Raw genomic sequence first — 25,547 nt, 5'->3', positions numbered from 1 at the left:
ACCTCCTGCCCTTTCTGATAGTGGGTGCAGTGGGAGAGTTGGGAGGCTTTTTTGTTTTCTACTGGGGGAGTGGAGGGGGAAGAGGGGCGTGGTGGTGGCTCAGTGGTTAGCACTGCTGCCTCATCGTGCCAGGGACCCAGATTTGATTCCATCCTCAGGGTGACTGTCTGTGTGGAGTTTGCATGTCATTCCCCCCTGTCTGCGTGGGTTTCCTCTGCGTGTTGCAGTGTCTTCCCAAAGTCCAAACATGCGCATATTTGGGCGAATTGGCCAAGCTAAATAGTTTCATAGTGTTCAGGAATGTGTAGGTGTGGTGCATTAGTTCGGGGTAAGTGCAGAGTGATAGGGTAGGAGAATGTGTCTGGGTGAGTTACTCTTCAAGTGTTCCCTCTGAACTTGTTGGGCAGAAGGGCCTGTTTCCACACTGCAGGGATTCTATGATTCTATGAACATTGCTTCTAGTTGGCGCTGCTGCTCATTGAGCCCAGGACCCGCACAAACCGAAGACCACAAGACCATTGGAGCAGAAGTTAGGATATTTTGACCCATCGAATCTGCTCCACCATTTGTTAGAGACATAATAAAAAACTGTAGATGCTGGAATCTAAAATAGACAAACAGGAGACTGGGCACAACAGGAGTCAGCATTTCAGGTATTATCCCTCAGGACTGAAGAAGGGTTCTACCCGAAACGTTGACATCTCCATCAGAAATGATTTATCAGGATGTTGTTAGAGGGCATAGGTTTAGAGTGAGAGGGGAAAGATTTAAAAGGGACCTAAAGGGAAAACTTTTCATGCAGAGTGTGGTGCGTGTATGGAATAAGCTGCCAGAGGAAGTGGAGGAGGCTGGTAGAATTACAGGATTTAAAAGACATTTAGTTGGGGACATGAATAAAAAGGGTTAGAGGGATTTGGGCCAAGTGCTGGCAAATGGGACTAGATTAATTTAGAATATCTGGTCAGCATGGACGAGTTGGACTGAAGGATCTGTTACCGCGCTGTACCTCTCTATGACTACTGGTCCTGATGTAAGTTTAGAATTGAGTAACTTTGAATAATTCAATCTTGTTGAATTCACCTCCAGGAAGGTTTCAAATGAACCCCTCCAAGCGATATGATTTAACTACGCCGAGTTGGTAAAATATCCCATCAAGTTCAACATGAATGCACAGTTGAAGAAGTCAGAAGTCACACAACCCCAGGTTACAGTCCAACAGGTTTATTTGAAATCCCAAGCTTTGGGAGCATTGCTCCTTCATCAGTGCTGCTCCTTCATCACTTCACCTGATGAAGGAACAGTGCTTCGAAAGCTCATGAGATCAAATCAATCTATTGGGATTGTGACCTGGTGTTGTGTGACTTCTGACCTGTCCACCCCCAGCACCTCCACTTCAGAGTTGACAAATGAGATCAGATTTTATTCAGCATGATTTAGTGAGATATTCATCTGGATGTCCTTATGACTGAAACATCAATCCTCCTGCTCCTCGGGTGCTGCCTGACCTGCTGTGCTTTTCCAGCATCACACTCTCAACTCTGATCTCCAGCATTTGCAGTCCTCACTTTTTCCTGGTTCATGTGGAAACTCAACACTGTCAGAGTGACAGGAACACCAGTCATAGAGTACTATAGCACAGAGACAGGCCCTTCAGCCCAAACCGGTCCATGCTGACCAAAATGTTTGTCAACACTAACCTCATTTTCTTGCACTTGCCCCATATCCTTCTAAAGCTTTCCTATCCATGTATTTGTTGAAACGCCTTTTCAATGTTGTTAATGTACCTGCTTCAACCACTTCCACTGGCAGCTGTTTCCCCAGGCAAACTACACTCTGTAAATATTTTGCCCCACATCTTTTCTTCCGTCTTTCTCCTCTCACCATAAAAACACATCCTTGCTCTTGAAATCCTCCCCCTAGGGAAGACACAGCTACCATGAAGCCAACTCTACCCCTCATGGTTTGAAAATATTGCCTCTCAACCTCCTCTGCTCCAGTGGAAAAACATCCCAGCCTAAATTCTGATTTGATAATAATGGCAGTGATGATTTTGGCTGTGTGTGTCAAGGATCTCTCATTTCTAAGCCAATGCTGTGCCTCTTAAGTTCACCTGATCTTAAAACGAATGGCACCCCATTCATTTAAAATGTCCATGTTTTCTGTGTAAAGTCGGTCCTGGTCAGGAAATAGGCATTGGTGTCTTATATTCCCGTAGACTTCTTGTGACCGAGTTCATATGCTCTGTTTTGAGATGTATGAGTAAATCTTCAGAACAAAAAATTAATGCAGCCTTTATTCATGTTTCATTATTAAAAACACTTTCTCCATTTACAGATGTGATTGAGAAGCTTCTCCCAATGAATCTTTGACTGATAACAACATTTGTCAGGCTTTTGAAAGTCACTGCAGCTCTGTCACAGCACAGGGGAGGGTTCTTTCAGACAGAACGCGTCATGCAGAAAATTCTCCCACATTAGTCGAGCAAAGTTGACATCTTTTTAAGACATTGTGAAACTTGAAAGGGTTCAGAAAAGGTTTGGAAGGATGTTGCCAGGGCTGCAAGGTTTGAGCTACAGGGAGAGGCTGAATACGCTGGTACTATTTTCCCTGAAGCTTCAGAGTCAGCCAGAAACATCTGTTGAATCAAGAAACATCTCTTCCTGCAGCAGCTTCAGACAGACTGCCTGCTAAAACCCAAACCAGGGGAAAAAAATGGGACAACTGCCCTTTCATTGTAGAAGTGTTTTAGAAAATAAAATGTCAAACCCTTTTCCCTGATTGTTGCCTTAGCCAGTATCTGTTAACCATTAGCGAAATCCTTAATCCTAGACGAATGAGAAGCTCTGCCTTTTACAACCCCTCCTGAAAATTAACCAAGAACAACATAATCTTCTTAAAGGAGCAGCATCATCACAACAGAAAGCACCTGAACTGAAACATTTGTAAAGGGCTGTACAGTTAGCAGGCCAAGACAACAGGTTTTCAATTTCACCAATCAATTTAAATCAGCCCCATTGGCTACCAAAAACTTATTAAATTTAAATCCTAAAGTTTTGACAACAGGACCAATCCTATCATAAAGAATTGGTGCTCTCAGTCATCTGTGTATTAGAGAAAGCATCATTTAGAAAAATAGAGAAGGGGATTCCTGACAGAGGAATCAGAGGAGGCATTCCCGACAGAAGATGGCACAGAATATTCCAGAAGACACATAACCTGGTTGTAATCTGAGAGATTAAATTCTATTTTGTGTTATCTGAGTGGGACATGTATTGATGGGAACAGCATACCAGAAGAATCTTGATTTATTCCAGAATACTCGTTAGTTAAGAAGGATTTATTCAGTTTGTTAGTAGTTTCGTTCATTTGTTCACCGTGAGAGTTGGTTAAATAAATTGTTGATTGATGATTTTAAAGTGTCAGGGATTTATTTTTAACACTACAGCAGGTTACACCACTTATCACACTGACTTTACAGATTAAAGGGCAATTTGCCACTCTTTGCACGTTTCGGTTTGAGACCTTGGAGAGTGAGTGGGGGGGTTGGGGGTGGGTTCAGCCTTCGCTTTATAACAGTATTGATGACATTCTCTTGAATGCAATGGAGTCAATATTAATCCCAGCCTCATGGTGTGGTTGTGGGTGAATCACCTTAATTTGGCTCCTGACTCAGAAACCGCACAGAGAATCAACTGCTGAAACAATGATTTGCACTTTATTGCACGTAGCAACCACAAATAAAAGTTCAAGTTCATTCAGCTTCACCCCCCCCCCCCCAATTTAACTGGGTTTCCACCGACAGTGCCCATCTCTGGAAGTGTCCAGGGGTTTGATGCAGTATTATTCTTCTAAGTACTGCTGCTGCTGTATCATTCCGGAGTTGAATTTTGGTGGCGGTTCCTCAATTTCAAATCTGTGGTGTGACTTTTTTTTAAGACTCGAACATCACCTCACATTGCTGGAGACCTCAGGTCTGTAGCTTACCTTCTTATCCTTGAAGGTTAGCTGTCTGTTTGAAACAGCCTGCCCTGCAATTAACCCCTCTATATCAGGGCTTTCCTTCTCCAGGCAGAATTAATTGTCCTTTTGTCACACAATTATTAAATAACATTATCTTACCTGTCCCAAGAAACAACTTATTGTGTTGCCTCCTTCTTCCCAGGGATGGTTAACAAGCCATTTATCGTATTGAATCTGCTCTCTCGGGGATCTGGGGTGGAGGGTGCTGCACGCAGCAGTCCCCTGTAACCGCAGATTGCGATGGTTCACGGACTCCCAGCCAAACTGCTTGTTCTGTGGTGCTGTGGAGTCCGTGGACCATGTATATATTGGGCGTGGGCGTTTGCACTCCCTTTTTGATTTTCTCAAAAACCTTCTCCTCAGTTTCTGGCTGCACTTCAGTCCTACGCTCCTGATCTTCGGGCACCTGGTACGGAGGAGGGAGGGCAGGTCCGAGGACCTCCTCGTGGGTCTGCTCCTGGGCCTGGCCAAACTGGCCATCAACAGGTCCAGGCAGCGGGCCGTGGAGGGGGTCGTTAGGGCCGACTGCCTGCCCCTCTTCCGGGGTTATGTTAGAGCCCGGGTGTCCTTGGAGAAGGAGCACGCGGTGTCCACCAACACCCTGGAGTCGTTCAGGGAGAGGTGGGCGCCGCAGGGAGTGGAGTGTATTATTTCCCCGTCCAACTCTATTTTGATTTAGTCCCTACCCTCCCCTCCACTGTTTTGCTCACACAGCATTGCCCTTTGGTTTGAAGGGCAGTACTTGTCACTGGCCACTCGGGTGTTTTTCATATCTTCCTGGTGGTGGAAATTGAATAAAGATTTGTGCACTTTGTGTCCTTCACTGTGTTTTACACCTGCACACATACACCATGGGTGCTGGGGAAAAAAATAAGCACTACCGCACTTAGGCTGTAGTGTGGGGATTAAGGAAAAAAAAATAAAATGCTATCGATTCACTGTGTCTCACACCTGCACACCAAAAAAAAATTGAATCTGCTCTGCCATTCAATCATGGCTGGAATGTTTCTTAACCCCATTCTCCCTGTAACCTTTGAACCCGTTGATACTCAAGAATGAGTGAATGGTGGAGCAGACTCAATGGGCTGAATGGCCTAATTTCACTTCCTGTGGTGTCAGTTTCTCGTCAGCCCTTTCGTTTTTTGCTCCAGAAAGTGTTATTGTTGACTCGTGAAGTTGGGGAAGTTCTGGAGTTTACAGGTGCACACCACGCTCCTCTCTGCCTCCTCCTCAGCCTTCAAGTAAAGGGAAGACCTTTTAGAACAGAGATAAGGAGAACTTCAGACAGAGAGTGGTGTATCTATGGAATTCACTACCTCAGAAGGCTGAGGAGGCCAGATCTTTGAATATATTTAAGACGGGGATAACTAGGTTCTTGAGTATCAAGAGGATCAAAGGTTACGGGGAGAATGGGGTTGAGAAACTTATCAGCCATGATTGAATGGTGGAGCAGACTCAATGGGCTGAATGGCATAATTTCTGCTGCTATAGTTTTATGATATGCTGATGTGTGGAGGGGTGAGGATGGGGGAAAAGAGATAAAGAGCGGAACACAATTAAGGTGAAGCTGCATATAGATACACAGGAAATACACGAATTGTACGATAAATGTCAGACCACATAGAAGCACTGGCATACAGAGGGATCTGACCAAATCGATCTCCAAAAGTGATAACACAGGCAGGTAACGTGATCAAGAAGGCACACAGCACGTTTGCCTTGAGTTAAAGAGTTGGCGAGTTATGTTACAGCTATCTATTCCAGTCATATTCAGAATATTGCACGCAGTTCTGGTCGCCACACTACCGGAAGGACATTGATGCTCTGGGGAGAGGGTATAGAGAAGGTTCACTCGAACATTGCCTGGTCTGGAGGTGTCAGTATGAGAAGAGATGGGATAAACCTGGATTATTTTCACTGTAAAGATGGAGGCGGAGGGATGACCTCAACAAAATGATGAGACACACAGATTGGCTGGATCGGGGGCGGCGTGGTGGATCAATCATTAGCACTGATGCCTCACAGCACCAGGGAAACTGGTTCGATTTCAGTCTCAGGTGACCGTCTGTGTGGAGTTTGCACATTCTCCCTGTGTCGATATGGCTTTCCTCTGGTTTCCTCTCACAATCCAAATGTGTAGGTTAGGGTGGAGTTGCTATGCTAAATTTCCCACTGCCCAGGGATTGGCAGGTTAAGTTGGATTGTCCGTGCTTAAGTTGCCCCACAGTGTTCAGGAATGTGAAAGTTAGGTACGTTAGTCAGGGGGTAAATGTCGAGTAATAGGGGTAGTTAAATGGGTCTGTGTAGATTATTCTTTGGATGTTTGGTGTTGGGCCAGATAGTCGGTAAGATACTCAGAGGCTTTCCCCCCAGGGTGGAAAAGTCAACTACAAGAGGGCACAGGTTCAAGGTGAGAGGGAGACAGTCTGGGGGAGAATTGAAAGGGAAGATTTTTCACACAGTTGGATGGTGGATGCCTGGAATGCACTGCCAGTGGATGGAGTGGAAAGAGGCACCTTAGCAACACTTAAGGTGTATCTGGATAGACACATGAATGAGAGGTGAATATAGGGACAGAAACCACGCATCAGCAATAAATAGAAGGTTAAGTTAGGATTAAGAATTGGCACAGGCTTGGGTGGGGAGGGGGTAGGGGGTAAAGTGAACTTTCAAAAAGCAGGGGATACCTGTTTGCTGATGAAGGGGTGGGTGGAGGCTCAGGTGGAGCATAAACACTGACAGAGGATCGACTGTGCTGGAGACTCAATGGGACAGAGACAAATAGATCTGAAATTGATACATCTGCACTTCAGCCGCTTCTGTGGACTGTTTCCGTCGGGAAGGTGCAATCCCAGGCTCAGATAGCGTCAGCCCCCACTGGAAGTAAAGTGGGTGAGAGTGCGGCCAGTCAGCATAAAGGAACCCCTTACCACTTCCACTTCACCCACTGAACAGGGTTCAAGATGTGACTCTCAGCAATGGTAACAGCAGAATCCAACCCGAATCCCTGCGCTATCTCACTTGTGAAGTTGCTGGTGTCTCCCCAAGTTGCACGACTGGGTGAAGCCCTTCCCACACACTGGACAGGTGAACAGCCGCTCCTTGGTGTGGGTGCGCTGGTGTTTGCGCAGGATGGAGGAATCACACAAGTCGTTGCTCCACACGGGACAGGTGAACGGCTTCTCCCCAGTGTGGACGCAGAAGCGGAGCAGCAGGTGATCCGACTGGGTGTAGCCCTTCCTGTACACAGAGCAGGAAAACGGTTTCTCCCCGGTGTGGATCCGCTGGTGCAGCAGCAGGTGGTGTGACTGAGTGAAGCCCTGCCCACACACGGGGCAGATGAACGGGTTCTTGCTGGTGTGGACAAACTGGTGGGCCAGGAGGTGGTGTAACTGAGTGAAGCCTTTCCTGCACTGAGAGCAGGTGAACAGCCGCCGCCCCGTGTGCAAACGTCGATGAAGCTCCAGCGCAGATGGCGAAGGGAAACCATTCCCACATTTCCACGATTTCTCCATGGAGCAGGTGCCCTCGTCTCTCTCAGACCTTAACAATTAGTTGAAAACTCGCTCAAGCTTACAGCATGTGTGTGGTGTTACTGGTGAACCCTCTGATAATTGGAACACTCTCATTCAGACTGTGAAGCTTGTTCCAGTCACTGCTCTGGTGTGTGGGTATGTGAGACTCTGGGTTTCCTGTCACACTGACGTCTAAAACCGAACTAAGCTGACAGACCTTCTCCCCTTTGTTTTCAAGGCCATCAATATCCACGTCCTCATGAATCAAGTGACTGTCAGACTTTGATGTGATGTTTGGTCTGAGATTTCTGCCGCCAAATTCTTGTAATATTCCTGTGAAGTGATTGCAAAGGTCATCACAGTCAGTCCATGATAGAAAATCTGAACGTAATTCTAGTTACTGTGGAACATTCTTTTCTCTCAATCCCAAAGATCTTTGTGTAGATCTATATGTAACTGTAAACCAACAGGGTTATGGGGCAGACTGCATACCTCCACGAAGAGTTCACATGGACTCAAGTTGCTGAATGGACCTCTGTAGTGCAGTATTTACACTCTTACTGAAGATCTACAATATGCTGCAGTACGATATTACAAGCCCAGAAACAACTGCAAATCAGACAAGGTCTTTTCAGAAGTTGGACCATGAACTTCTGAAGCTGCTGCTGCTCTTCCTCTCTCTCTGAATGAAGATTGATCTTCACCCAGACTGGAACTTCCTTCCTCTGTCCAAATATTTGTGAACACAGCCCTTTTTTTGAAGGATGGCATGTTTCCTGATCATCACAATTAAAGGGGTGTCTTCCCCCTGATATGCAAAGGGACAGTCAGTCAGGGGAGGACAGGGTCACGTCTTGATGTTGTTGTGTTGAATCTGTGACAGCTGCAACAATTCATCCCAACTCCTGTACTCAGTGCTCTGACTGATGAAAGCAAGCATGCTGAAAGTCTTCTTCACCGCCCTGTCTATCCATGTCTCTACTTTCTAGGAGCGATGAACCTGCACCCCTACATCTCTTGGTTTGAAAGACGGCATATGAAACAGATTTGGTGCTTGTTGGTATGTGTGCTTATCTGACTCTAATTTGGTATTTTATACTGAATGCCATGACTGATGAAGGCCAGTGTGCCAAAAAATTTCTACTTGTGACTCCATTTTCAGAGAACTGTGAACCTGTACTCCAAGATCCCTCTGTTCCACTACACTCCTTAAGGTCCTGCCATTCACCATGAAATTCCTACCTTGATTTGACTATACAAAATGTAAGATCTCACACTTATTTATATTAAACTCCATTTGCCATTAACCTTAAGCCTATGCCCTCCAATTTTGGACTCCCCCACCCCAAGGGAAAAGACCTTGCCTATTTTCCCTACCCATGCCCCTCATGATTTTATAAAATGTCTTTAAAGTCACCCCTCAGCCTCCAAAGCTCCAGGAAAAATAGCCCCAGTCTATTCAGCCTCTTCCTGTAGCTCAACCCTCCAACCCTGGCAGCATCCTTGTAAATATTTTCTGAACCCTTTCAAGTTTCACAACACCCTTCCTGGAGCAGAAAGCACAGAATTGCATGCAGTATTGCAACAATGATGGAACCAATGTCCTCTCTGAAGAGGATTTTAAAACAATATTTATAACTACAAGCAAATCAAGTTAGTTGGGCATGACTTTCCCATAGCAGTTTGTTTTGGCTATCCTTCATTAACCTATGCTTTATAATATATATGAAAATATTTTGAGGGATGGGATTGTTGCTCGCACGTCCAACATTTGCTCACCATCCCTCATGGCCTTTGGACCGAGCAATTGGCTACATGCTAGAAGGCAGTTGAGTGTCAAGCACATTGTCGTAGGTCTGCAGTCACATGATGTGAGCGTGCACACACATGTGTAGGGTTGTGAATGGTAGATTTCCCTCCCTTAAAGAACACTTTCACAACACTCTGTAATGATTGGACAAAAGCAACAGTTCTGGCAGCATCTATGAGGAGATGACACTGTTACTGTTTTGAGTCCGGTGACCCTTCAAAATTAGGCTGGATTCGAAACATTAACTGTTTTCTTTCCACAGATGCTGCCAGACCTGCTGCGATTCCCCAGCAATTGTGCCTTTTGTTGCTAATCTCCAACATCTGTAATTCATTGTCTTAGCCAATAATGGTTTCTGGTTGCCAGTACTGAGACAAACTCTCACTTCCAGATCTTTTTATTCATTGAAATTAAAGTCCACTAGCATCCATGATGGGATTTTAATTTTTGTTCTCAGAAGACAGATCTCTGGGCTACTTAACCAATATCACTGGATCACAATCTTCCCTTCACTGACAGTGACATTGACAATCTTGTCCTGAATATTTTTCTTTATTCATTCATGGAACGTGACACTTTGTCTCCCAAAAAAAAAACAAGTGCCAATTCAGAGGGCAGTTAAGAGTCAACTACATGACTTTGGATCAAGAGTGACACATTCACCAAACTGGGAAAGGACTGAAGATTTCCTTTCTTAAAAAAAGGTTATTCGTGAACAAGATAGGTACTTATGACAATTGATAAGATCACCAAAGCACCAAATGCCACCAACTCCCTACAATCTCGAGGCTTCCCAACACTGACTGGTCTCTAATTGCCAGTTGTATCCTTTTCCTCCTTACTATTTACTATTTAATTCAGCCCATTGAGTTGACTCTGCCATTTATTCAGATCATGATTATTCTGGTCAACATTTACTCCACTTTCCTGCCATTGTCTCATAATCCTCAATTCACTTACTGATTAAAAAAAAAACAACTCTCTCAGCCTTGAATGCAAATAACAACCCAGGCTCAACAGCCCTCTGTACTGTCAAGTTCCACAGATTTACTGCCCTCAGGAAAAATTCCTATCTGTCCTAAACATGCAATCTCTTATCTGGAGGTTACTTCCTCTGGTCCCAGACTCACCCACTTTTCCACATCTCGCCTGTCAAGTCTCCTCAGAATCTTGTACGTGACAATAAGGTTACTTCTAATTCTTCTAACTTCTAATAAGCACAGGCTCAACCTATTCAGTTCCCCTCATAAGACATTCTTGCCATCCCTGATATCATCATGGTCAACTTTCTCTGGAGTGCCTCCAATACCAATATATCCTTCCTCAGGTAAAGGGCCCTAAACTGTTCACAGTATTCAGTTGGGGCCTGACTAAGGCCTTAAATAGGTTCACTATAACCTTCCTACATTTATACTCTATTGAAAAGGCCAACCTCCCATTTGCCTCCCTATTACTCACTGAAATTGGTTGAAGAGATTCGTGAACGTGATTCCAAATCCCTCTGTTCTAAACTTTTCTCCATTTAATATTCAGTTCTTCACCTCCTGACAAACTGCATTACCTCATTTTCCCATCTGCCAAGCTTTCACTCATTTGCTTAACCTGTCTATATCCCTCTCCAGATATCTAATGTCATCCTCGCCACCTGCTTTCACATCAACTGTCTCTTCTGCAAACTTAGCAATAGTACATTCACTTTACTTATCCAAGTAATTCATATATATATTGTAAATAATGTTGGCCCCAGCGCTGATCCCGGTGGTACACCACTAGTAACAAGTTGCCATCCTGAACATGCCTCTTATCACAACTGTGGTAGTTAGCCAATCCTCTATCCATGCTAACATACAGCCTCCAACACCCTGGGCTCTTTGATTATTTCATGAGATGTGAATATCATTGACTGTGCCAACAACTCTTCCCAAATTGTCCTTGAAAATGTGGTGTTGAGCTGCCTCTTAAATTGCTTCACAAATATGACGTGGACTACTACAATGTTTAGGAGTGAGTTCTAGCATTTTGGTCAATAACAGAAGTAATGCGATATATTCTGCAGTCGGAATGCTGTGCTCACTTGTCTGTTCTTGGTGGTTGAGGTCATGGTTTGGAAGGTGGTTTTGAAGAACCACCACTCATGCAATCAAGCCAGACTGTTAGATTGTGGCCCCAGACTCTGCCACTTTGACTTTCCTCATCAATCACCCAGGGCTCTTTGCTTACTATTTCATGAGATGTGAATATCATAGGCTGTACCAACAACTCTTCCCAAATTGACCTTGAAAAGGTGGTGCTGAGCTGCCTCTTAAATTGCTTCACAAATATGATGTGGATTGCAACAATGTTCAGGAGTGAGTTCCAGCATTTTTGTCAATAACAAAGAAGCAATGCGATATATCTTGCAGTCGGAATCCTGCATTCACACTTGTCTGTTCTTGGTGGTTGAGCTCATGGCTTGCAAGGTGCTTTTGAAGAACCACCACTCATGCAATCAAGTCAGACTGATAGATTGTGGCCCCAGACTCTGCCATTTGATTTTCCTCATCAATCTACATTCTTTCCAGCCATGTTTCAGTCTCAAACTGCCACGCAATGCCTTCTGTTACAGCTTAAAGGTAAGAATACACAAGATAATCAATTGTAATTTGGGTTGTATAAATCTTAGTCTGCCAGAATTATTTTCTTAAACTTTAATTAAACTTTAATTGACTGCATGAAATGGTTTGTTGGTCAGACTTGAATTATCATGCTCAAAGGAGACAATGCCAATAATATCATTAAACTCCTCTTTTTGTTAAAAAAGCACAAGCTCTTGATTTATTTTAACAACTTACTGGTATTCACACCTGCACATTCAATGTCAAACTCAGATATCATAAATGAAATTACACCATTAATTTTGTTTCACAACAATCCAACAGATTAATTAATAATACACAGTGAATACCAAGGCGGATTAATGTAAAATTAAATTTGACTGAAAATGTAAAATCGAGATGTGAGATAACAAATGGGGGAAGGGCAGAAGGCAAGAAATGCAGCATCATAGAAGGTGCTCCTCCAGGGAGTGTATTTTACCAACTACAACTGCTAAATATAAACAAACACTCTGACATGATCCTCCGGTTTTAATGTAAACCATAGCCCCATACAGTAGGTACCATTTAAATAAGTTAATAGATACAAGCCTTGAGCAAATCCAGCCTCCAGCCGGACCCCCCGCTTCTTGGAGCTCGGACCTTCCTCCAGCTCCGGGGGGTTGTTGAGCTCCTGGGCTCCGGCCGCCGCCGAAGAAGCCGTGGGCGCCGGCTCTCTCTCCTCCACCGCCGACATTTTTAATTTGTTTTCTCGTTCACCCGGTAACCGTCACCTCCCCCTTCCCGGGCCCCGGAAATTATACAAAAATAAACAATAAACCCCCACCGGGGACTGTCTCCTTTTCTTCACAACTTTTGTTTGAAAAGTTCCGTCTTTAATTTGAAATGTATTTTAAAGGTATTTTCTGAGGTAAACGATGCCTGTCTGCCCCCCTCCCTCCGTCCGAAACCGCCCGCTGAGTCGATGAGAAAACCGCAGCCTCGCGCCGCCATCTTTGTTTTTCTTCTTCTTTCCGTCTCCTCCTTCTGTGACGCGCGTCATCCACGCCCCCTCCAATCAGAGCGCACCTTACTCCGTCTGACCATTGGCGGCCGGCCTTGCAGTCAAAAAGGAAGCCACAACCCGGAATGTCGCTCTCCGATTCGTCCGCACCGACCGCTGCCTTTGGGATTGGTGGAGAGGTTCACAGGCTCTTCACTGTCCCCGTCCCTTTACTACAATGGACTCGAGGGGTTCAGGAGGAAGGTGTTCTCACTCATTCATTCAACAGGAGATGGGCTCAATTTACTGTAATGGGCTGTGGGGGTACAGTGGTCATGTCTCATGTTGAGGGGGAAGGTGTTTCCATTCATTCAACAGAAGAGGACCTATTTACGACAGGGTTTTTTTTGTGATGCAGCTGTAGTGTTCCATAGAGCCCTGAGGCTCAGGTTTAAATCCCACTGCTCCAGTGTGTGTAATAACATACTCAATTTTTTTCAGCTTTAAGTCACACAACTATAGTCCAACACGTCTATTTGAAATCGCACGCGTTTGGAGCGTAGCCTCTTCATCAGGTGAAGACATGGAAAACAAAACGTGCAGGAAAGAGAATTCAGATAAATGATCAGCCATGGATGGTGATGAAAGACAGAGCATCTCAACAGTCAATTACCTATTCCCATTCCTATTTCTGATCTTCTTCATACATGACAAGTTGTATATTTTCCAAGCATTAATTTTATTTCCATGGTTTAAAAATGAATATTTAAGAATGGTCAGTTTATTCTTTCTCACTTGGGCACATTGTGACCCACAACTATTTAGTTACCACTGTTAATATCATAGCCCCTCTCATGAGATATCAGAGGAACAATTCATAAACAAAATTTGACACTGAGTCACTCGAGTAGACACTTGAACAGAGAAAGCGCCCGACAGATATTGGGAATCTAAAGGTTATTGAAGTGAAATGTTAAGAAGAGCAGGTGAACACCCCCAATAAGGGAACTCACCTGACTGACCTAATTATTATCACCACAGTATCCAGTGCTACTCTTCACCGAACACGGATTACTTTCCTTTTCAGTTTAATGATCCAACTATCTTTTGAATGCCATAATTGAATCTGACTCCAACACTCTCTCTCGCAGACCATTCCAAAGGTCGAAGATTTTCAATCATGAATGAAATATGTTCTGGATCTCTCCCAAAACACAATTCATATGGATCTTGCTTCAAATCATTTGCAGTAAGTTCTTCACATGGACAAATTTGCAGCTGAGGGCATTTGTTTAAATTTTATATCATACTGGGGTGGCACAGTGCTTGGCATTGCTACCTCACAGCACTAGGGACCCAGGTTCAATTCCAGCCTCAGGTGAGTGTCTGTGTGGAGTTTGCATGTTCTCCCTGTCTGCATGGGTTTCCTTCCACAGTCCAAAGATGTGCAGGTTAGGTGGACTGTCCATGCGAAATTGCTCTGTGATGTGTAGGTTACGTGTATTAGTCATACTAAATGCAGGAGAATGGGATGATCCTGGGTGGGATGGTCTTTGGTGTGTCAGTGCAGGCTCAATGGGACAAATGGCCTCTTTCTGCACTGTCGGGATTTTATGATCTCTGTCTGATTTCTTGCACATGCTGCTTTCTGAAAGGGACATTTTACTGTCATATTCAGTACTGCAGTCTCTATATTTTGATACATACCTCTAAATTAGTTTTGAATGAAATCCCCCCCCATTTCACTGTATTTTAGCTACCATTCCCCCCCCACCCCTTCCATTCCTTATTCATTTTTCCATTACCTGTGTTATGATCCCCTCCTCTTTATATATATTATTGTAGACAGGCTAAATCTAGTTACCATGTCTCTAAAATATGAGATGAAATATGATCGCATACTTTGAGTCCATTACTACAGTTTGTTAAGGTCTCTTGCCAAAGAGTACTCTTAATCCTGCATCCTTCGGTAGGATTATATGAGGATATCTGGTCAGCATGGATGAGTTGGATTAAATGGTTTGTTTCCGTCCTGTGCATCTCTATGACTATGACTATCGAATAAGGGCCAGGAGCAGGCAGGTGGGACTAGTTTAGTTGGGGATCATGTACTGAATGGTCTGTTTCCAGGCTGTATGACTACACAGTCTCAAATGAATGGGGATCAATCCCAAAGAGATATTAAAGGTCTTGAGCACCACCTTAGGCACATTTGTGGACACCTTCCAGATAACTGAGAGCAGTGGGGCACTGTGAAGTTCAGTACATCAGTTAGCCAGCAAGTTCTCTTCGGGAGACTTGTCTCGAGAAAGGAAGCGGTTTCCTGTCCCATCAACTGGACTGTGGATCAGTTTGGAGCAGGTCCTATATCTCTGACAACATCAGTGGACAGAGTCGAGAGTGTGGTGCTGGAAAAGCACAGCAGGTCAGGCAGCATCGAAGGAGCAGGAGAATTGACGTTTAGGGCATAAACCCTTGATCAGCAATGAGGCTTGTGGGCCGGGAGCGTTGAGAGATAAATGGAAGGGGGGGGGTGGTGGTGTTGGGGAGAAGGTAGCTGAGAATGTGATGAGCAGATGAAGATGATTGGTCAGAGAGGAGGGTGGGGCGGATAGATGGGAAAGGTGATGGACAGGTCAGGAGGGCGAGTGGAGGCTTGGGGCTGTGATAAGTTGGGGGGGGCGGGGGAAGAGGAGGAGGAGGATACATGAGGAAACGTTTGAATTCCACATTAATCCCATGTGGTTACAGGGTCCCGAGGTGGAATAAGAGGTGTTCTTCCTCCATGCGTCAGGTGGTAAGGGTTTGGCGATGGAGACAGCCCAGGACCTCAATGATCTTGATGGAATGGGAGGGGAAGTTGAAGTGTTCAGCCACAGGGCGGTGGGGTTTGTGGGTGTCCCAGAGTGGTTCTCTGAAACAATCCACAAGTTGGCGTCCTGTCTCCCTGACGTAGAGAAGACCACATTGGATGCAATGGATACAGTGGATGACACTGGTGGAGGTCGAGGGAAATTTCTGTCAGATGTGGAAGGATCCTTTGGGGCCTTGGATGGAGGTGAGAGGAGTGGTATGGACACATGTTTTACACTTCCTGTGGTGGCGGGGAAGGGGCCGGGAGTGGGGTGTGGGCTGGTTGTGGGCGCACGGACCTGATAAGGGAGTCGCAGAGGAAATGGCCTCTCTGGAATGCTGGTAGGGGTGGGGAGAGAAAAATATACCTGGTGGTGGGGTCCGTTTGTAGGGAGCAGAGGCTGATGTGATGTATCCGGAGGTTGGTGGGGTGGAAGGTGAGGACGGTTGGGGGTGGGTCCTGTCCTTGTTCCGTTGGGAGGGGTGGGGTTCAAGGGTGGTGTTGCAGGATGTGGAGGAGATGTGCTGGAGGACATTGTCGACCACGTGGGAAGAGAAATTGCGAACTTGGAAGGAGGATGCCCTCTGGGATTTTCTACGGTGGAATTGGTCATCCTGGGAAAAGATGTGGCGGAGGAATTGGGAATAAGGGATTGTGTTTTTACAGGAGGTGGGGTGAGGGGGGCGTAATCTAGCTAGCTGCGGGAGTCGGTGGGCTTGTAGTAGATGTCCACGGTTAGTCGTTAGCCAGAGACGGAGAGGTCCTGGAAAGGGAGATGGTCCAGGTGTATTTGAGGTCGGGGTGAAAGGTGTTGATAAAGATGACGAACTGTTCAAACTCCTTGTGAGAGCGTGAAGTGGCACCAATATGGTCATCGATGTACTGGAGGAACAGGTGTAGCTGAGGAAAATGGACTGTTCCACGTACCCGACAAAGAGGCAGGCATAGCTGGGTCCCATGCGGGTGCCCATGGCTACCCCTTTAGTTTGGGACATTGGTTTGGATGCCATCTGAGGTTTGTGCGGATCACTTCAGTGGGAATGTGCAGTCCCGGGCTCAGTGAGCAGTACTGCAAGCAAAGCTCACAGAATCCCGACAGGGAAACAGGCCCTTCAACCCAACAAGACCACACCGACCCTCTGAAGAGTAACCCACCCAGACCCATTCCCCTACCCCATTAGTCTACATTACCCCCTACATTACTGCACCTACATATCCCTGAACACTCTGGGACAATTTAGCTTGGCTAATTCACTTGCTCATGTTTGGATTGTGGGAGCACCCAGAGGAAACCCTTGCAGACATGGGGGGAGAATGTGCAAACTCCACAAAGACAGTCACCCTGAGGGTGGAATCGAACCCCGGTCCCTGGCGATGTGACACAGTGGCACTAATGACTGAGCTACTGTGCCACCAGTGAGTCAACCTGGGGTTGGGGGAAGATGGGAGGGGTGTGGGGGTGCTGTCTAGCAGAAAACAAAGAGAGCTCGCTGACGCTCCCACTGCACCCACTGTCAGAACGGGCAGGAGGTTCAGTCCTGGGGGTGACCCTCATCAGCGTCGCCGGCGGAATCTGCTGGTGCCCCCTCTGGTGTCTCTGCAAGTTACTGGACGACGTGAACCTCCGCCTGCACTTGGGGCAGGGGAACGGCCTCTCCCCGGTGTGGACCCGCTGGTGCCTCAGCAGGTTGGAGGCCTGGGTAAAGCCCTTCCCGCACTCAGGACAGCTGAACGGCCTCTCTCCAGTGTGGACCCGCTGGTGGTCCAGGAAGTCAGAGGAGCGTTTAAAGCCCTTCCCACACTCGGGCAGGGGAACGGCCTCTCCCCGGTGTGGACATGCTGGTGCCTCAGCAGGGCAGAGGAATTGCTGAAGGCCTTCCCACACTCGGAACAGCTGAAGGGCCTCTCCCCAGTGTGGACCCACTGGTGGGCCAGCAGGTTGGAGGATTTGCTGAAGGTCTTCCCGCACTCAAGGCAGGGGAAGGATCTCACCCCAGTGTGGACCTGCTGGGGGGCCATGAGGGTAGAGGCCTGGGCAAAGCTCTTCTCACACTCGGGGCAGGAGAATGGACTCTCCCCAGTATGGATCCACTGTTGGACCAGCAGGTTGGAGGAACTGGTAAAGCCCTTCCCGCACTCTGGGCAGGGGAATGGTTTCGGAATGGCAGCTGGTGACGAGCGGTGTCCCGCAGGGTTCAGTGTTGGGGCCACAGCTGTTCGTATTATATATTAATGATCTGGATGAAGGGACTGGGGGCATTCTAGCGAAGTTTGCAGATGATACGAAGTTCGGTCGACAGGCAGGGAGTACTGAGGAAGTGGGGAGGCTACAGAAGGATCTAGACAGTTTGGGAGAGTGGTCCAGGAAATGGCTGATGGAATTCAACGTGAACAAATGCGAGGTTTTGCACTTTGGCAAAAAGAATAAAAGCATAGACTACTTTCTAAACGGTGAGAAAATCCGTAAAGCCAAAGTACAAAGGGATCTGGGAATGCTAGTCGAGGATTCTCTAAAGGTCAACATGCAGGTTGAGTCTGTGATTAAGAAAGCGAATGCAATGTTGTCACTTATCTCAAGAGGGTTGGAATATAAAACCACCGTTGTGCTGCTGAGACTTTATAAAGCTCTGGTTAGGCCCTATTTGGAGTACTGTGTCCAGTTTTGGTCCCCACACCTCAGGAAGGACATACTGGCACTGGAACGTGTCCAGCGGAGATTCACACGGATGATCCCTGGAATGGTTGGTCTAACATATGAGGAACGGCTGAGGATCCTGGGATTGTATTCATTGGAGTTTAGAAGATTAAGGGGAGACTTAATAGAGACGTACAAAATAATACATGGCTTGGAAAGGGTGGACGCTAGGAAACTGTTTCCATTAGGTGAGGAGTCTAGGACCCGTGGACACAGCCTTAGAATTAGAGGGGGTAAATTCAGAACAGAAATGCGGAGACATTTCTTCAGCCAGAGAGTGGTGGGCCTGTGGAATTCATTGCCGCAGAGTGCAGTGGGGGCCGGGATGCTAAATGTCTTCAAGGCAGAGATTGATAGATTCTTGTTGTCTCGAGGAATTAAGGGCTACGGGGAAAATGCGGATAAATGGAGTTGAAATGCCCAGCCATGATTGAATGGCGGAGTGGACTCGATGGGCCGAATGGCCTCACTTCCACTCCTATGTCTTATGGACTCTCCCCGGTGTGACTGCGCCGATGAGTCTCCAGGGCAGACTGGAAACTGAAGCATTTCCCACAGTCGCCACACTTCCAAGGTTTCTCGATGGGGCAGGATTCCTTGGGTTTCTCCATGGCTGAAGCTTCAGCTGCACACAAACGTGTGTACAGCCCCTCCCCGGTGTGAATTCCTCTTTCCAGGCCGTATAACTGTTTCTGGCGCCACACTCAGTGCACTGCAACAGTAGGGTCTCTCATCCAGTCACACTGATGCTGAAAACGTTATGAAACAGGAACCAAAAAGCATTGCTCCATCTCACAGAATCATAGTTGAAAATCTTTGCTGTTCCAATGGATTGAGTGACTGTCAGACATTGATGTGAAAATGATGACTGTAGATGCTGGAGATCAGAGTCGAAAAGTGGAGTGTTGGAAAAACACAGCAGGTCAGGCAGCATCCAAGGAGCAGGAGAGTCAAGCATCAGCTGTTGATTTTGAAACTTCCGTCTTCAGATAGTCTGTAAAAAGAGATTACAAAAATCAGCATTGTCAATCCGGGGGGAGGTGGGGTCAGAATGAGACAACAAGGTATTGACACCGACACCAGAAAGAAACTGAACATCGAGACGTGGCAAACGTTAGTGGCAAGCCAGAGTCAGAGAGAGACACAGCACAGAAACATACCCTTTGGTCCAACTCATCCATGTCGACCAGATATCCAAAATTAATCTAGTTCCATTTGCCAGCATTTGGCCAATAACCCTCTAAACCCCTCCTATTCATATACCTATCCAGGTGCCTTTTAAATGTCATAATTGTACCAGCACCCACCACTTCCTCTGGCAAATTTGTACACACACCACCTTCTGCATGAAAACGTGCCCCTTAGCTCCGTTTCTAACAAATTGCTCTCCATCTAAACCCGTAGCACTATGGCAATCCCAGTCTATGTTTGAAAAGTTAAAATCCCTAACAATAACCATCTTATTACTCTGACAGGTAACTCAAATCTCCATACAAAGTTGTTTCTCAATTTCCCACTGACCATGAAGGTGTCTACAACACAATCCCAATAAGGTGATCATCCCTTCCTTATTTCTCAGTTCCAATCAAATAACCTTCCTGGATGTATTCCTAGGAATATCCTCCTTAAGTCCAACAGGAATACTATCCCTTATCAAAAACACCACTCCCCCTCATCTCTTGCCTCCTGTAGCATTTGTATCCTGAAACATTAAGCTGCCAGTCCTGCCCATCCCTGAGCCACGTTTCTGTAATTGCTATGATATCATATCCCATCTTCCTAATTATGCCCTGAGTTCAACTGCCTTCCCTGTTAGGCCTCTTGCAATGAAGTAAATGCAGTTTAATTTGTCAGTCCTACCTTGCTCTCTGCTTTGTCCCTTCCTGACCTGACTGTTTGACTCACTCTCTTTCCCAACTGTACCAGTCTCGTGTTGATCTCTTTCTTCACTATTTCCCTGGGTACCTCCCCACCCACCCCACCTTACTAGTTTAATTCCTCCCGAGCAGCTCTTGCAAATTTCCCAGCCAGTATATTATCTCTCTTCCAATATTCAGGTGCAATGTATCCTTCTTGTACAGGTCACATCTACCCCAGAAGAGATTCCAATGATCCAAAAATGTGAACCCTTCTCCCATGCACCAGCTCCTCAGCCATGCATTCATCTGCTCTATCCTCTCTATTCCAACCCTCACTAGATCATAGCACTGGCAGTAATCCAGATTTTACTAGATTTGAGGACCTCTTTTTTTTTAAATTTGTGCCTGAATTTCTACACTTTCTCTTCAGAATTGCATTCTTTTCCCTTCCTATGTCATTAGTTCCAATGTGTACAATGACCTCCAACCATTCCCTCTCCCTTTTGAGAACATTCTGCACCCTCTCGGAGACATCTTTGATCCTGGCACCAGGGAGGCGACACACCATTCTGATTTTTCGCTGCTAACCACAGAAGCGTCAGTTTGTACCTCTGACTAGAGAGCCCCTTATCACAATCGATCACTTGGAACCCGACGTTCCCCTCATTGCATGAGAGCATGTCTCGAGACCAGAAACTTGGCTGTTGGTGCTACATTCCCTGAGAGACCATCACCCCCTACATTTTCCAAAACAGCAGACTTGTTTGAAATGGGGACAGCCACAGAAGACTCCTGCACTACCTGCCTACCCCTCCTACTTTCCTGGAGTTAACCCATCTCCCTGACTGTAGCTGCGGCTTTTCTCCCTTCCTATCATTGCCAAACCATCATACCCCCAGGTCTTGTAAATTCCTCATTACCTCGAACTGTCACTGCAACTTATCCACGCGATCCAATAGGATCTGCAAGCAAACACACTTACTGCAGACATAATCATCAGTAACATGGATACTCTCCCTAATCTCCCACATCTGACAGGAAGAGCATATCACTCTCATAAAGGCCACCTTTGCTCCTTCACAATCTACAGACCCAGAAAATAGCACCGTCTTTTTGCTCTAAAAAAGTGCTCTGGGCTAACACAGTACTTGTGATTTATATTTTTAAAATTTAATCAAGAGACAGATGTCAGTAAAACATATAATCAAGAAAGAATCCACTCCATTCACGACTGCAGACTTACAGCTAAGTTACACATTAAAGACTATACACTTCTCTGTTCCTGTTCTGTGAGCTCCCCCACACAGGTTCCTCCATGGTCAGCTGTGAAGTTTGCTGTTCATTAACCTTTCCCAGATGCACTGCAATGTCCAGTAACTGTGCAGATTCCCTGCAATGTAAATTTCTTTTTCTCTCTCCCTCATTTTGGACTCCTATCCATGCCCCCTATAAACCTGTATAAGGTCATCTCTCAGCCTCCTCCGCTCCAGGGAAAACAGCCGCAGTCTTTTCAGCCTCTCCCTACAACCCCAACCCCCCAGCTCTGGCAACAGCCTTGTAAATCATTTCCAAACTCTTTTAAAGTTTCACAACATCTTTCTAACAAAGGAGACCAGAACTGAATGCAGTATTCCAAAAGTGGCCTAACTAATGTCAGGTCCAGCCATAACATGACTCCCAACTCCTGTATTCAATGCTCTGCTCAATAAAGGCAAGCGCCACCAAACGCTTTCTTCACTACCGTGTCTACCTGTGACTCCACTTTCACAGAACTACAAATCTGCACTCCATGGTCTCTTGATGCAGGAACACTCTCCACGGCCAGTGTGTAAATCCTGCCCTGATGTGCCTTTCCAAAATGCAACACCTCACATTTATCTAAATGAAACTTTATCTGGCACTCCTCGACCCATCAGCCCATCCATTCAATTCTAATTTAGATTGAACTTTCTTTCCTCTCTTATTTCCTTAACGATGACAATCTCCATCCCACACATTCTCCCTCCATTCTCACTTTGCTGAACCTCATCCATGCTGTCCCTCATCCTGAAGGGTCTGGTTTACACTGATTTCCAGCCCACGCTAGGGGGGGGTTCTAATTGAAACATACAGAATACTGACTGGCCTGGACAGGGTGGATGTTGGGGAGATGCTTCCATTGGTAGGAGAGACTAGGTCCCAAGGGCACAGCCTTAGAGTAAAGGGAAGACCTTTTAGAATGCAGATAAAGGGGAAACCTTTGTCGCCAGAGAGTACGAAACCTATGGAATTCATTACCACAGAGACTGTGTTGGGCAAGTCACTGAGTATGTTCAAGACAGAGATAAATAGGTTTTTGTGTATCAAGGATATTGATGTTGCGGGTAGAAAGCTAGAGAATGGGGTTGAGAAACTTGTCATCCATGATTGAATGGTGGAGCAGACCTGATTGGCTGAATGGCCTAATTTCTGCTCCTAGGTCTTATGGTCTCTTGCTGTCCTGGACGGAGTGAGAGAGAACTGGGAGCAGGAGTAGGCCATTTGGTCTTTCAAGTCTGCACCAACATTGAACAGATCTGCACCAACATTGAACTGGATATGAATATACCTACATCTTGGTGGACAGGCTGGGACCTTTTTCACTGGAGCATCGGAGGTTGAGAGGTGATCTTATCAAGCTTTATAAAGTCATGAGGGGTATAGATGAGGTGAATGACGGGGTTTCCTTTCCTTAAAGTGGGGGTTTCAAGGTTAGGGAGCAAATTTTGAAGGTGAGTGGAGAAAGATTTTAAAAAGACAGGAGGGACACCTTTGTTTCCCCATAGAGAATGGTTCGTATGTGGAATGAATGTCCAGAGGAAGCGGGGATGCAGGTACAGTTACAACATTTAAAAGACGTTTGGATAAGGACATGAATGGGAAAGGTTTGGAGGTGTTATGGACTAGGCCAGACCACTCAAAACATTCTGAAGCAGGCAGCACAGACCGTAACTTTGCTATTTGTTTCAGTAAGTGCACAGTGAAAATTACCCAAAGTTAGCTAGGTTGACTACCAGGATTTAAAATAGATAAATGTATTCACAAGAATAAAGAATGAAACACAAAGAACAGAATATAGAATACTCACAGAACTCAGTCTATCTAAACTAGACTTAATTATGCTGTTCTTTTCTCCACACAGTCCACTGCTGAACTCACTCAAACAAGGCCTCAGCTTTCACAACAGATCACTTGTCTTTCATTATGCAGGTCACTTCGAAAACATAAAAGCTTGGGCCTAAAGTGTCATCGGTTGACATGTAAACAAAAAAGCCAACCAATACTCTTTCCATTTCTGTAAAAAAAACATCCATTTTGGAGTCTGTGGTCGTTTTACCACCACTCTGAAAAAAAACCAAGGACACGGTATCCTTGAGAAGAAGGACCAGCTTTTAGAAAAAGGACCAGCTTTGTGACAGAGGGATATGGGCCAAACACTGGCAGATGGGATCAGTTTAGTATGCGAACATAGCATGGACTAGTTGGACTGAAGGGTCTATTTCTGCACTGTATGATTCTGTAATGGTCTCAAAACCATTTTCTTGCCTTCCCCTATAACCATCCACTTCTTTGTTGTTCAAAAGTCAGATGACCTCAGCCTTGAATATATTCAATGACCACCCCTCCCCCCCAATTGCAGGAAGTCAACCCCATTTTTGAATTCAATTCCTATTGCCTTGCTGACTGCTTGCTGTACCTCTCTGACAACTGGTGCAGAAGGACGCTGAGGTCCCTTTGTACATCCACACATCATTCCTGATGAAGGGCTCGTGCCCAAAACATCGACTCTCCTGTTCCTCGGATGCTGCCTGATCTGCTGTGTTTTTCAAGCACCACACTTGACTCTGATCTCCAGCATCTGCAGTCCTCACTTTCTCCACATACCAATCTATTATCATTTAAACTTTGCACATCCTTTCTGCCTTTTTTAAATCAATAGGCTTTAACTTTACATTGTGGTACTGCATTTGCTGTGCGTTTGCCAATTGAGACACAGACGTGGACCAACTTTTCCAAAGTCTGTCCCCTCCCTGGATTCACTCCCTTTCCCTTCAGTTCGTGCAAGTCAGCTACTGAATCCCAGAACGAAAAATAAATGAAAAATTGGGTGAGAAAAGAGAGTGTCGTACCCACAGATGTTGGACAGAGTTGCAGTCTGGGGTGAAGCTCAATCTTCACTCAAAGGGAGAGAGGAACAACAGCAGTTTCAGAAACTCACGGCCCAACTTCCGCGTTCAGACAGAGACGGCCCTGAATGGCAGGAGGACCAGGCTCCTTCCGGTCCTCCGGGTCTCACCATTGGTCCTTCAGAAGGAAGTCAAGCGCCGTTTCCGCGGACAGCGACGAGCACACTCAGTGCTTTTGCTGACACCGCAGTACATGCGCAGTTGTTGCTGACACCGCAGTACATGCGCAGTTGTCGCTGACACCGAGAAGCATGCGCAGTATGCTCTGTGGAGGTGCTGGCGTTCCTGACAGATTTTAAGTGTCCAAATGTCAATAGGAGAAAAAAAAAGCTGCAGCCACAATTTTATTTTTCCCTGTGGATCGATATTTTATTCCTTTTGAATTTCGTCCGGCTTTGTATGTCTTTTCCCCAGGGTAGAGGAGGTCCAAAACTAGACGACATAGGTTAAGGGTGAGAGGGGAAAGATTTAAAACGGTCCTAAGGGGTAACTTTCATGTAGAGTGTGGTGTGTGTATGGAATGAGCTGCCCAGAGGAAGTGGTGGAGGCTGGTACAATTACAACATTTGAAAGGCATCAGGGTCAGGATGGGTATCTGAAGAGGAAGGTGTGAGAGAGATATGGGCGAAATGCTGTCAAATGGGTCACTAGATCAATTTAGGAGATCTGGAGGGCATGGGCGAGTTGGACTGAAGGATCTGGTTCTGTGCTGTATGACTCTATGCGTGTATTTCAATACAAGTTTCAGAAACATGACTGCAGTCTTTTAAAAAATAAATTAATATGCTTTTAGATGTTAACAATGTTTCTGAATCTATCATTTTAGCTGTTCTTAATTTTGAAGATCAGCCATTTCTTGCGCACCCCTGTCTTCCAAGTAGTCATCACTATCGATTGTCTCTCTTTCCTGAGAAAGAGAATGGACAGGGGAGTGGGGGTAGAAAGAAAGAGAAAATGACAGGGGACAGAGGGTGGGGTGCAGAAAATGAGGAGAAGAGAGCGAAGAAGGCTGA

At 45.8% G+C, this 25,547-nt stretch overlaps 1 long non-coding RNA gene across 2 annotated transcripts; it reads right to left on the bottom strand.

The window, feature by feature from the left end:
- Positions 1-11,784: 11,784 nt before the first annotated feature.
- LOC140460559 (uncharacterized) lies at positions 11,785-24,598 on the bottom strand. Of its 2 annotated transcripts, XR_011954194.1 has the most exons (4): positions 24,478-24,598; positions 13,935-19,464; positions 12,531-13,487; positions 11,785-11,950 (listed from the first exon to the last, which is right to left on the bottom strand). It is a non-coding gene; the product is annotated as an uncharacterized lncRNA (long non-coding RNA). The 2 variants fall into 2 exon arrangements; XR_011954193.1 differs by having other exon boundaries at positions 12,531-19,464.
- Positions 24,599-25,547: the final 949 nt, after the last annotated feature.

The sequence above is a fragment of the Chiloscyllium punctatum genome, chromosome 36, assembly GCF_047496795.1.
Source record: "Chiloscyllium punctatum isolate Juve2018m chromosome 36, sChiPun1.3, whole genome shotgun sequence".
In the NCBI taxonomy this organism is placed as follows: domain Eukaryota; kingdom Metazoa; phylum Chordata; class Chondrichthyes; order Orectolobiformes; family Hemiscylliidae; genus Chiloscyllium; species Chiloscyllium punctatum.
The sequence above is the reverse complement of the archived record's forward strand: the minus strand, read 5'-3'. Positions and strand labels throughout refer to the sequence as shown.